The sequence below is a fragment of the Eptesicus fuscus genome, chromosome 3 (genome assembly GCF_027574615.1).
Source record: "Eptesicus fuscus isolate TK198812 chromosome 3, DD_ASM_mEF_20220401, whole genome shotgun sequence".
NCBI classification, from domain to species: domain Eukaryota; kingdom Metazoa; phylum Chordata; class Mammalia; order Chiroptera; family Vespertilionidae; genus Eptesicus; species Eptesicus fuscus.
The window spans coordinates 31,442,006-31,454,617 of record NC_072475.1 but is presented as its reverse complement, the minus strand read 5'-3'; positions in this window follow the sequence as shown (position 1 = coordinate 31,454,617).

Genomic DNA, 12,612 nt, shown 5'->3' with positions numbered 1-12,612 from the left:
GACGGTTAGGTGATGAAGACAAAGGAACAAGTGGCCATGGGCTAGGAGTGGGTCTGACCCAGAGGTGCTGAATGGCTTATCTCCTGACCTGAATGAAGCATACTGTCTGCTGGGCACAGGAGGTTCTGGGTCTGCAGGTGTGCTCGGGGAGGCATGGTGTAGCATAGAAAACATGGTGAATAAGAAGCACGAGACTTAGGCTTCCATTCTGCCCCACACCATCTGATGACCTTAGGCAAGTATGATTTAACCCCTCTGAGCCTCAGTTTCTTCATTTGAAAACCTTTGATGAAAATGCTTGTCTTCTGTGAGGATGAAATAAGACAATGTGTATACAATCACTTTGAAACTTTAGAATGCTGGGCATGTGTAAGGTATTACTGTCATTATTACTGGAGGGTACTTCAGCTCTCGGCTTAAAATAATGTTCCCCACCTACAATGGAGAAACTGTCCATATGCCCCTCAATTACTTTTTTTCTCTCAGCAATATGAGACTATTTCAGACTTCTACATGCAAGATAATGCTGAAGGACTATTGTTTATATGTTTGTCGGGCTTTAGGCTTCAAATGACAGAAACCTGAATCCAAACTGCTTTCAGTTAAAAAGGAAGTTGTTGACTCAGAACGGAGGGGGAGAAGGGGTACAGAGTTGTAGCTAGATTCAGACATGGCCCAGTGTAAGAGCTCCAGTTGTATTGTAATTTCTCTCTGTCTCTCTCCCCTCTCAGCTGTTTCCTGCTTTGTGGCCTTGTTGGCTCTCATATTGCTGCCTCGTCATATTGTTTGAGCTTAACAGCCTCAGCAGGAGGAGAATTTCCTCTCCAATCTTCCATGCCTTAATCCAAGAAGAGAGGAGAATGCCCACCAGCACTGCCATCTCTCCAAGTTAGGGGGTGACATGCCCACTCCTGAGTGTATTTATCATAAAACCAATGCAGCTGAATTGAAAAATTTTCCAAAGTAAATATTTTCATCATATCTCTTTCCATTCTGACTTCCCCTCCCTCACACATCCCAGGTGTCCAGTAGTGTTGAGTGACCATCAGCATTCGTCTAGGGCAGGGGGTTGAGTATACATTTGGTTTGGCCTTTGTGGGATATAGTTGCATGCTTTGCAATGGCTTTCATGTATAGTTAAAATATTTATAGCCATTCCGGTGTAGGAATGGCTCCAGAAATACCCTGATAGGACTTTTGCCCAGCTTACCTGCCATCTTGACATGAAGATGCAATGTCAGAGATCATACTGTGAACAAATGCATCCAGTTGGCACCTGGGACTAGGGGATGGATAGTGGAGGAAAATCATGGTTTGAAATGTATAGAGCCAGAAGCTAGTCTATGGAAAGTCTTCCAAGTACCAGATGTATAAAATTATAAGTGAAGGAATAATCCACTTTCATTAATACTTAGTCAAACCAGAAGTTCTCTCCTATTAAAAGTATACTTGATAATACAGTATATACAATTATAAATGCTCCATATATGTTTCCTTCTTTTGATGGAAATCACTTGAAATTGAAGTTATTAAAACTCCTGGGTTGGTAGCCTATGCTTGTGGAACTTTTAGAATTTGTAATTAAAAAAGAATTATCTTCTCTTCATTTAGCACTTTTATGTGCTAACTGTGTTTCCGGTCACTGGGGATATATAAGTAAACACAGCAAACTCTCAGGGAGCTTTGCATAGGAAATTGTCAGATCACCACCATGAAAACAAGAGGACCTCCAGCAGACTTCTCTGTGGACTCATGGGCAAAAACGATACATAGTTATCACTTCATGATGCACTTGGATTGATTAAAAATACAACTACAAGTAACCCAGTAACCCAGCATGGTAAGACAGACAAAAACATGTACATCTCTATTAACAAAATAGAACAAAATAAAACAACAAAAGCAAGACTGCAATAATAGCAAAGATGAACTTTCTGTGATTATTTGAAATGGTTATATCTAGTTCTTGGAAGTTTATTTGGCTCTCTAATGAAGCCCATATATTAATGTCCAGGAAATGCAGAAACGGTGAAATGCTGCTTTTCTGCACACAGAAGGGTATTCAATGAGGGTGAATCAGGAAGAAGCATAAAATCCAGGCACTGTAATGCTGGAGAAACATTTTTTTTTTATTGATTTTTTACAGAGAGGAAGGGAGAGGGATAGAGAGTTAGAAACATCGATGAGAGAGAAACATGGATTAGCTGCCTCCTGCACACTCCCCACTGGGGATGTGCCCGCAACCAAGGTACATGCCCTTGACCGGAATCGAACCTGGGACCCCTCAGTCCGCAGGCCGACGCTCTATCCACTGAGCCAAACCAGTTAGGGCAAGGAGAAACATTTTAAAGGGGAGAATTAGCCTAGAATTTGTCTTTCAGCTCAAAAGGCACAGGTTTATAAAACTCTCCCTACCACCACATATAGCTGCACAGAACACAGAGTAAACACTCAAAATGACATGGCAGGGTTGCCATTTAAATAGAGACAAACCATCTATCTCTTAGGCAATAAGCAACTTCAGCTGGCATTTTGCAGAATATATTAAAGAAGAAAAAAATCTTCTTAAATTTTAAAATGCAATGAGGACTTAAAGCTTGAACTTTAAAAATTATTGCTGTCAAGAGAAATGTGACTTCTCTAAAACAATATTAAAATCTCTTCCATAGGAAGCAGCCATTTCAAATGAAAAAGGTGAGGGCAGTAGATGCCTTTAGAAAGGGAGAGAAACTGTGGAATAACAACAAATGAAAAAAGCACACCTTTCCCTTGGCCATCCATGGCTCAGGGTTTTAGCAATTCCTAGTTGAGAAAGATTGAAGGATTGGAAGTTATTACCAGGACTGTTATTTATTATTTGTGTTATGTATATGCACACATACACACAGATAGATATGGGATATGAATATGAACATTGATATAGATATATAAATACACTCAGGCATTAAGATATCTGAATAGTAAGTATATTTATTTTGCATTCCGTTAAATTAGTTTAGTTAATTTGATTTAACATCTTTGTTGTCATTACAAAGATCTAGGTTCAATAACCCTACTAGGTTATCAGACCTTCAAAGTCATTTTTCCTTTATTTCACTCCATCTCTGTTCCTTTCAGTTCACGTTGGCATTGTGACTGTTGATATAAAAGTTCTAAAAATTTGTTGGCCTATCATACAATTCATGGGGATTCAAGCCATCAGACAAGAGGGTCTTTCCCAGATCTTTCCTGAATAACTGTATTTCTGTTCCCAGCCTCAACTGGGATGGTTAAATCCATGAGTCACATACCTAATCTTTTTAGCAAGTGGCTATTCAGCCAGCTGTTGCCTCTGTTTCTAGAGTGGGCTACCTGAATAAGCTGAGTATTATCCACATCATCAAGGTCTGGTTTCTTTTTGCTTAGTAGTTCATTCTTCAATATATTTCTCTCTTGCATTTTAGAAGCATCAAGAGGAAAGCAGGCCATATCTTCAATACTTTGCTTGGAAATTTCTTCAGCTAAATATCCAGCTTCATTGCTTACAAAGTCTACTTTCTGCTCAACAGAACACAATTTGTCCAAGTCCTCTGTCACTATGTAACAAGGATCGCCTTTCCTCCAGTTTCCAATAAGATGTTCTTCATTTCTGTCTGAGACCTCTGTTGTGGACTAAATATTTGTGTCCTCCTCAAAATTAATGTGTTGAAGCCTTAACCTCGGATGTGATGGCATTTGGAAGTAGAATTTTGGGAAGTGATTAGGTTTCATGAAGCCATGAGGATGGGGCCTGCATATTGGGATCAGCGTTTTTTTAAGAAGAGGAAGAGAGACTAGAACTTTCCATCATGTGAGGACACAGAGAGAAGGTGGCCATCCACAAGCCAGAAGGAGGGCTCTCACCAAGAATCCAATCTGCTGGAACTTTAATCTTGGACTCCTCAGGCTCCAAAACTGTGAGAGATAAATGTCTGTTGTTTAGGTCACCCAGTCTATGATAGCAGCCTGAGCTGACTAAGACAACCTCACAAAAAGCACTTTTTTAAAAAGGTATTTTTATTGATTTCAGAGAGGAAGAAAGAGGGAGAGAGAGATAGAAACATCAATGATGAGAGAGAATCATTGATTGGCTGCCTCCTGCACACCCCACACTGAGGATCGAACATACAACCTGGGATTGTGCCTTGACTGGGATTTGAACTGTGACTTCCTGGTTAGGTTGACGCTCAACCACTGAGCCATGCCAGCTGGTTCAAAAAGCACTTTTATAGCAGCATTCAGTTAATGAAAATATAGATATTCTCTGGGAAAATAAAAGCTTTCTCTATAGAAATTTTCTTTCTGAGTCTTCACCAGAATCTTCTTGAACATCCACATTTCTTCCAATCGTCTCTTCAGGTCAATCTATGCATTTTTCTATTATGCACCCCCAAATTCCTCCATTACCCAATTCCAAAGCCATTTCTACATTTTTAGGTCTGTTACAGCAGCCAAATTTTTAGGTCTGTTACACCCCCAAATTCCTCCATTACCCAATTCCAAAGCCATTTCTACATTTTTAGGTCTGTTACCTCCCTTCTAGGTAGCAAAATATGTGTTTCCTAAAGCTGCCATACAAAGTACCCCAAATTGGGAGACTTAAACAACATAAATTTATTATCTCATAGTTGTGGAGGCCAGAGTCTGATATCCAGGTGTTGGTAGGATTGGTTCTTCTGGGGGCTGTGAGAGAAGAATCTGTTTCAGGCTTCTCTCCTTGGCTTGCTGAGAGATGGCTGTCTTCCTGTGTCTTTTCACATAGCGTGCTCCCTGTGCACACGTCTGTGTCCAAGTTGCCCTTCTGATACAAATGTCAGTTATATTGTATTAGGCACTTACCCGACTCCAGTATGACCTCGTCCTATCTTAATTAATCCTCTCTGCAATGACCCTATTTCCAAATAAGGTACCCAAGGATAGGACTTCAATATATGAATTTTGAGGATACTTGGTTTAACCCATAGTAACTCCTTCACCCTGGTACCTGCTGATTAAGCCAGGTTTTGACACTCGATCTATAGGTTACTGATATACACTTGGCCATTGACCTATGACATTATCTAGACTTGAAAGTTCATTCTTGGATATTTGGCTTGAGAAGTCTAGAGACCATCAGGGAGTTAGTAGAAAGAGCTGAAGCTGAAATAAACACAGGGAGTCCCTGAAGTAGATGGGGTCCTTGAGCAAGCCAGTCATATGGGACTAGTAGCTCTAAGGTTTGAAGAAGCTGAGATCTGTCAATAAATCACACAAAGAGAAAAGCAGACAAAGAGCAGTGGTGTTCTGTGAAGGTAGAGCAATAGGGGAAAATTAAGTGAGATTTTTCTTTTTTTTTTTTATTTTTAATTCTCTAAAGTTTTACATATGTCTCCTTTTTCCCCAATTGACCGCCATCCCCCACCAAACAGATTATATATATATATATATATATATATATATATATATATATATAGCCTACCTAATAATAGACAAATATGCAAATTGACCATACCTCTGACACACCACAAGCCACGCCCACAAGTCACACCCACCATCCAATCAGAGCGAGCATGCAAATTAACCCAAACCAAGATGGCTACAGCCACAGAGAGCAAGGTTTCCTAGGTAACAGAGGAAGCCAAGCTTAGGAAGCTAGGCCTAAGCCTCCACTCAAAGCTACAAAGTTTCAAATTATAGAAGGTAAACAAATTCAAACTTTTTAAATTTATTATTTTCAGAGAGGAAAAACATCAATGATGAGAGAGTCATTGATCTGCTGCCTCCTGCACGCCCCCTCTACTGGGGATCAAGTCTGCAACCCTGGGCATGTGCCCTGACCAGAATCAAAACCGGGACCCTTCAGTCTGCAGGCTGACACTGTCCACTGAGCCAAACCGGCTAGGGCACAGTGAGATCTTTCTGATGATGTCCCCAAAGACGACTATAATATGGTTCTAGGCAACATAAGGCTAAGTCTTGTCAGGGCCCCTTGGAGTCCTGTATTATCTCTGTCTTTGTCTGCCTTCCTACACACACACACACACACACACACACACACACACACACATACACACTCTTCCCTAAGCCAGTCCAAGTCCAATTCTAAGGGCCCAATTAAACTAGTACCTAGTTAATTCATGGCACAAAGTTGGTCCACCCCCCTCCATTAGCTGATAATTGGGGTAAGATTCTGGGATATAAAGATACCAGGCTAATTAAGCAATGGGCCTTCCAGTATTATTGGTACTTAAACCTCTTTCACTCCTATATGGGTTTTAATGAGTTAAGACACCATTGGAATATAACTTCTTTTAGTAACTGATCCTTCAGACTGTAAAACCTTGGCATAAGCATTAGGTACCATCACACATAAATAATCCTCATTTTTCTGTTTATGAGCTGAGAAGGGGAGGTCATCATAGAGCAGCAGCTTTCCTTCTCTTTAGTCTGCAATTGCAAAGGTGGGAGAGGGAACAAATGAGAGAAAAGAGATGTCTGAGTGTTGCTAAGCAACCTTTGTTGGCAAGAAATATAAAAGCAAGACTCAAAGAGCTTCTAATTGGGCAAATATCTTAGAGAATATTTATAATTCCTGAGGTACTTGTTTTCAGACCATTTCTTTTTTTTATTGAAGCACTTAATCACTTATTTTAGAGTGAGTTGTCAAATTGCATAAATTTTATCACTTAAAGCTAATTTTGGAGGGTCACTGATTGAGTTCCATGTATTTGCAGAAGAGACCTTAAAATTTTCTTTCATTTAAATAAGCCCCAGAGGGTATATGGCTTACACATGAGCACCCTGACTCTCCATAGCCAAGGAAAGTATATCCCTGGAGCTACAGCACTGGAAATGGAAGGATAGCTCCTAACTTACTACTAAAATAATTATGGTATCTCCTAGGGTGACCAACTCATCCTGATTTTCCCAGAACTTTCCCAAGTTTGGTACTAAAAGACTTGCATCCCAGGAAGCTCTTAAGTCCTGGGAACACCTGGATGGTTGGTCAGCCTGTCTCTGGTTTTATTATTATACCTGAAATGGTTGGGTTGGATTCAGGGTGGGCCCTAAAACTAGTGTGGTCTTGGAAACACGGCTGAACTTCATATTGGGTGTTCCCCTGGGCTTCTGGCTGGTTTGGACTTGATGGGGCTCTAAATCATCTTGGTGGTGTCCCATGAGAGGGAAGAGCCCATTGGAACTCCTTGGCAGGGAGAGTGAAACCGACCTATTTCTCCTCCATTTCAGTTTCCTTAATCTGTGTTTTTGGCCCACATTCTATGTCTGAGATTTCAACTTCTTTTATGCCCCAGATGGTTCATACATGTAAAAGGGTCCCCTCAGTATCCATCATTATACGAAGCAATTCCAACTGGGATGGAAGTAGTAGGGAGTCCAGCATGGAGGAGAGGTAGTAGTAGAGCGTGTGCAGTGTGGAAGAGAAAGGCACTGGGAGGTTCTTCTATATTTCCCAGGGAAGGGGCATTGTTCCCGCTATGTGGGCAGTCCCATACTTTCACATAAATTTGGAAGCATTCTTCCAAACTACTTTGGCCATCAGTGGTCAGGCACAGAACAACTATATGTTCACCTGTTCCTGAGGTTCTTGATATATATAAGTTGGCCTGCATCTTATTGTCTAGATCACAGAATTTTAAGATAGTAGTTGGCTATGGATCACAGCAAACTGAGTGCCATGCGGAGGCCCAGGGAAGAGGTGTCCAAGGTAGATAAATGGTTGGGAAATAAAAGGGCCAGAACAGGGGTAATTTTACCTAGTGACAACAGACTTAAAGGTAATAGTCAGTGCTCATGTAGATAAGGATTTTCTCAGGTAAGGGATATCTCTCCCACTGAAAGAAAACAAATAAGAGAAGTTATGTGCAATCAAAATATGCCAGATTTAGGTGGGATATCCTAACAACCAACATGTGATGATTCTATCTCATGTAAAGGGGCAATTCAAGGATCACTATGTCCAAGATTAGCAAAGGATTACTCAAGGCGTGGCCTGGTAATTCTCAGTATTATCTGTTTATACACTGCAGGAAATACCTTAACTGAATGCACCACACAGGTGTCCCTCCAGCTAATCCATGACAACTCTCACTCCTTGAATGAATGCAAAGAGGCCCTACTGTGACTGTGTGTGTGACAGCTGGTGGCTAAGAGGTGGATAGATGAAATAAAGATACAGACTTAGCATCTAGATTTACTAGCACTACAGTTAGGTTGTAGAGATGTGGGATGAAACTCAGTTGACAGCCATTAATGCACCACTCAGTCAAATCAATAGAAGTATTTTTCAGGCTGGTACAAAGGAGGAACAACGGTGTTTCATTTTAACCTAACAAATACTAAGGGAGTTAGAGATGCTTTTAAATGAGGATACAGGATTTTTGCAGTTGGAGAAAGTTAGGTAAAAGCTGAGAGAAGCAAAATAAAGAACCCTCAGCACACTCTATTCTGGAAAAACAAGGTAGTGTTGTTTTAAGAGTGCATCCTTCACACTGAAAGAAAAGATAGTACTAGCAGTACCCAAAAGGGTCATGATCAGCGAGTCAAACAAATACGCAGTATTTGAAAATTCTGAGTTCAGCTCTCTGGGTAGAGGGGATAATCTTACCCATACTGAGTTGACAAGGATGGGTGTAAGGTTAATATGCATTGGGGAACTTGGTGGAGGTTCAGAAATAGCCTTTCTATGCCATCCATCATGTCTCCAGACCCATCCATAGATACAAGAATTCACCCTGGACTTTTGAGGGCTACCATGTGCACCATCTTTCTTGCATAGACACACACACACACACACACACACACACACACACACACACACACACACGTGCACGCGCGCACCTACACAGTCCCTTGACCCTTTTAAGTCATTTTGTCACCTGCTCCCCATTCCTCAGGTCCTTCCTCTGCTCCCATTCCTCAGGTCCTTCCTCTCCTTCTATCTGATCTTCATTATGACACACCAGCCAGCCTTTGCTCCATGAGGGGCTGTGAGGTAGGGACCTGCTTCTTCAGATCCTGACCCAGAAGAATCCCTACAACAAAGTTCCTGCTAGGATAACCCGCTAGTACAAACTATACCTTGTGCTAATAGGGTGTCTGCTTCTCTCCGAAACTTGAAATACAATACAAAAGCTTTCTTTGCATCCCTTTGCCTCACCTCAGGAGCCACCAGCTCCCAGAAGAGGGAAACGTCCTACCACAAAAGCATTTGAGCTTTATCATTGTTAGTGCATTTACCCCAGAGCAAAGGGGTTGGAGAGGCTTATTCAGTAAGCAAAGGTTTAGGCCAGGGAGGAAGGAAGAAGGAGAGGGAGGGAGAGAGGGAAAGAAAGGAAGGAAGAAAATGAAGGAAAAGGAAAATCAGTACCATTTTCTTCTAGGCTTGTGGCTTGAGTCTGTCATACATGCTGTGTAGCAGGATGGCAGGAATTGCATAAACTCCTCTCAGGACTTTTGCTTTTGCTGTTTCCTATGCTCAGAATGCTCTTCCACCAGACTCTGTGACTTTCTTCCTTGCTTCCATTAGCCTCTGTTCAGAGAGGAATTTTCTGACTGCCTCTGACCCCTTTATCTTGCTTTATTCTTCATGTGTAGACTCATCACTGCCAGACACATTATGTGGTTATCTGCTTCTTGTCTATTTGTCCCACCCTAACATGCAAGCTCTGTGTGAGCAGGAACACATAGTTTTTGTTCAGAGCTGCCCCCAGAACAGTTCCTGGCAACATAATAGAAACTCCATAAATACTTGTTGAATGAAAATTAGAGATATAGGTTTCTGTAGAGTTTTATCAGTATCTCCATGATCCACTCTATTGGTTTAAAGCACATAAGATGGGACTGAAGTATTACAGCTATGATATGTGGTCTTCAGCTAAAATAAACAACTGAGCAAAGCCAGATACTGCTCAGTCCATAGATCACCAGATGCTTCCTGGCAGACAAATTTCCTTCCTATCCTACCTAATAAAAGGGTAATATGCAAATAACCATCACTCCGCTACGCCCACGATTGGGCTGGCGGGAGGCTGGGGGGCGGCACTCGGGGTGGCCTATCCGGCCGTTGAGAAGATCAAGATGGCGGCGCCCAGTCCTCTTAGCCCCAGCAGAGTCCACCCAGTAGCAGCAGTCCAGGGTGTCCGGCTGGGAGGCACCAGCGCCCAGCGTGAGCCGCGGGATCGCTGGCAAATCACAGCAGTTTGGGAGCGTGGGTCTCAGCTGCCCCCAAGCCGCAGGACCCCCTGGCAAGCCGGGGCGGTTTGGGGATGGGGGTCTCAGCTGCCCCCAAGCCGCAGGATCCCCTGGCAAGCTGGGGCGGCTTGGGGATGGGGGTCTCAGCCGCCCCCAAGCTGCAGGATCCCCTGGCAAGCTGGGCTGAGACCCCTGCTACCAAGCCGCAGGATCCCCTGGCAAGCCTGGCTGAGACCCCGGCCCCAAAGCCTCGCGATCCCCTGGCAAGCCAGGGCGGCTTGAGGGCGGGGGTCTCAGCCGCCCCCAAGCCGCAGGATCCCCTGGCAAGCCGGGCTGAGACCCCTGCTACCAAGCCACAGGATCCCCTGGCAAACCAGGCTGAGACCCCCGCCCCCAAGCTGCAGGATCCCCTGGCAAGCTGCAGGATCCACTGGCAAGCTGGGGCAGCTTGGGGATGGGGGTCTCAGCCGCCCCCAAGCTGCAGGATCCCCTGGCTGTGAGGACAGCTTGGGCTGGGGTCTCATGCCTGCAGGGCCGGGCACCCCCACTGCATGATCACCCAGCCAGTGGCAGCAGCCTGGGCTGGGGTCTCAGGCCAGGAGGGCGGTGCACCCCCACTATGCTATCTTCAGGCCAGCGAAGGCAGCCTGGGCTAGAGCCGTGCACCCGCACCGGGCTATCCCCAGCCAGGCTGAGATGGCAGCCTGGGCAGGGATCTCAGCCTGGCTTGGCTGAGGCGGTAGCCTGGGCTGGGGTCTCAGCCTGGCCAGGGCTCGATCCCCTTCCAGTGGTGGCATCCTGGGGTCTCAACCATTGAGTCACACCAGCCAGGCAGATATGGAGGAATCTTAAATTTTTTTTTATAATATATATTTTATTGATTTTTTACAGAGAGGAAGGGAAAGGGATAGAGAGCTAGAAACATCTAGGAGAGAGAAACATCAATCAGCTGCCTCCTGCACACTCCCCACTGGGTATATGCCTCCAACCAAGGTACATGCCCTTGACCAGAATCGAACCTGGGACCCTTGATTCTGCAGGCCAATGTTCCATCCACTGAGCCAAACCAGTAAGGACTGTCCAATATGCTAAAAAAAAAAAAAAAAAAAAAAAAAAGCCTTATCTAATAAAGAGGGAATATGCAAGGGAGGGCATTTGGGGGTGACCGGGGTATCAGGGGAGGGCAGTTAGGCATTGATCGGGCTGGCAGGGGAGTGGTTAGGGGGTGATCAGGCTGGCAGGCAGAGCGGTTAGGGGCAATCAGGAAGGCAGGCAGGCAAGTAGTTGGGAGAAAGCAGTCCTAGATTGTGAAAGGGATGTCCGACTGCCTGTAAACAGGATCCCCCAAGGGGTCCCAGATTGGAGAGGGTGCAGGTTGGGCTGAGAGACACCCCCCCCACACCCCCATGCATGAATTTCGTGCACCAGGCCTCTAGTTATTATAATAAGTGAGGGAGAGCCCCTAATACCTGCGTTGTGAATGACTAGGGGCGATGGTCTTTTGGACACTGCGAGCCTTTGGCTGGGTAGGAGTCATTGGAGAATACCAGGTAGATGCATATAGAGCAAGGCAACTGGGAACCCTATCCCTGGGGCCCAAACCCTCACTATTCACTTCCAGCCAAATGAACTTATTGATTTGACTGGTTGCAACACACTTCAAGTCTCTGCAAAAATTTGAGCAGAAAAATATCTGCTCAAAAAGAGCATTGAGATCCTATTATAAAGAACAGATGACCCAAGAGTAGACAAAGAAGACTATGGATGTGGGAGAGTCAATTAATTTTAATTGACATCCCACTTGGGGTCTGGGTTCATCTATAAAACACTTGGCTTGTTCTATCTATTGTAATTCCCCCTGACTGCTGCAGAGAACTTGCATTTTATCCAAAGTAAATACTCCAGTCCATGAAATCTAAGCAGAGCATGTTAGCACTATAAAGTAGAGTTCTAATGGGTTTCTCCCACGCTGGGATTTGTCACTTTGTGGTGGAGGAGGAGGGGTTGGGAGAGGGAGCTGTATTTTTGAAATCAGCAGAATCTTCTCTAAATCGATTTTTAATGGATCTACACCTCCAGCCCAATCAGTTGTGTCAAGCTGAAAAATAAAAATCTTCCTTGGAAATAGTCTACCTTCTCCTGATATAGGAAATCTGACATTTTTCTAGCTTTTTGGGGTCTTTTCCCACTTTGTTTGCACACTAGCACCTTTCCCCTCTCTTTAGCTTGCAGGATTTTCACAACTTTTCCTTAAACTTGATGGGTACCTGAGGGAGATTTGGCAGCACTGGCATGCTCCCTCTTAAGAAAGTCATGTCCAAGACAAAGGGGTCACCCAAAACGAAGGCGGATAAGATCAATGACTTTAGAATGGCTTCATTTTTTTGTTATTATTATTTTTTA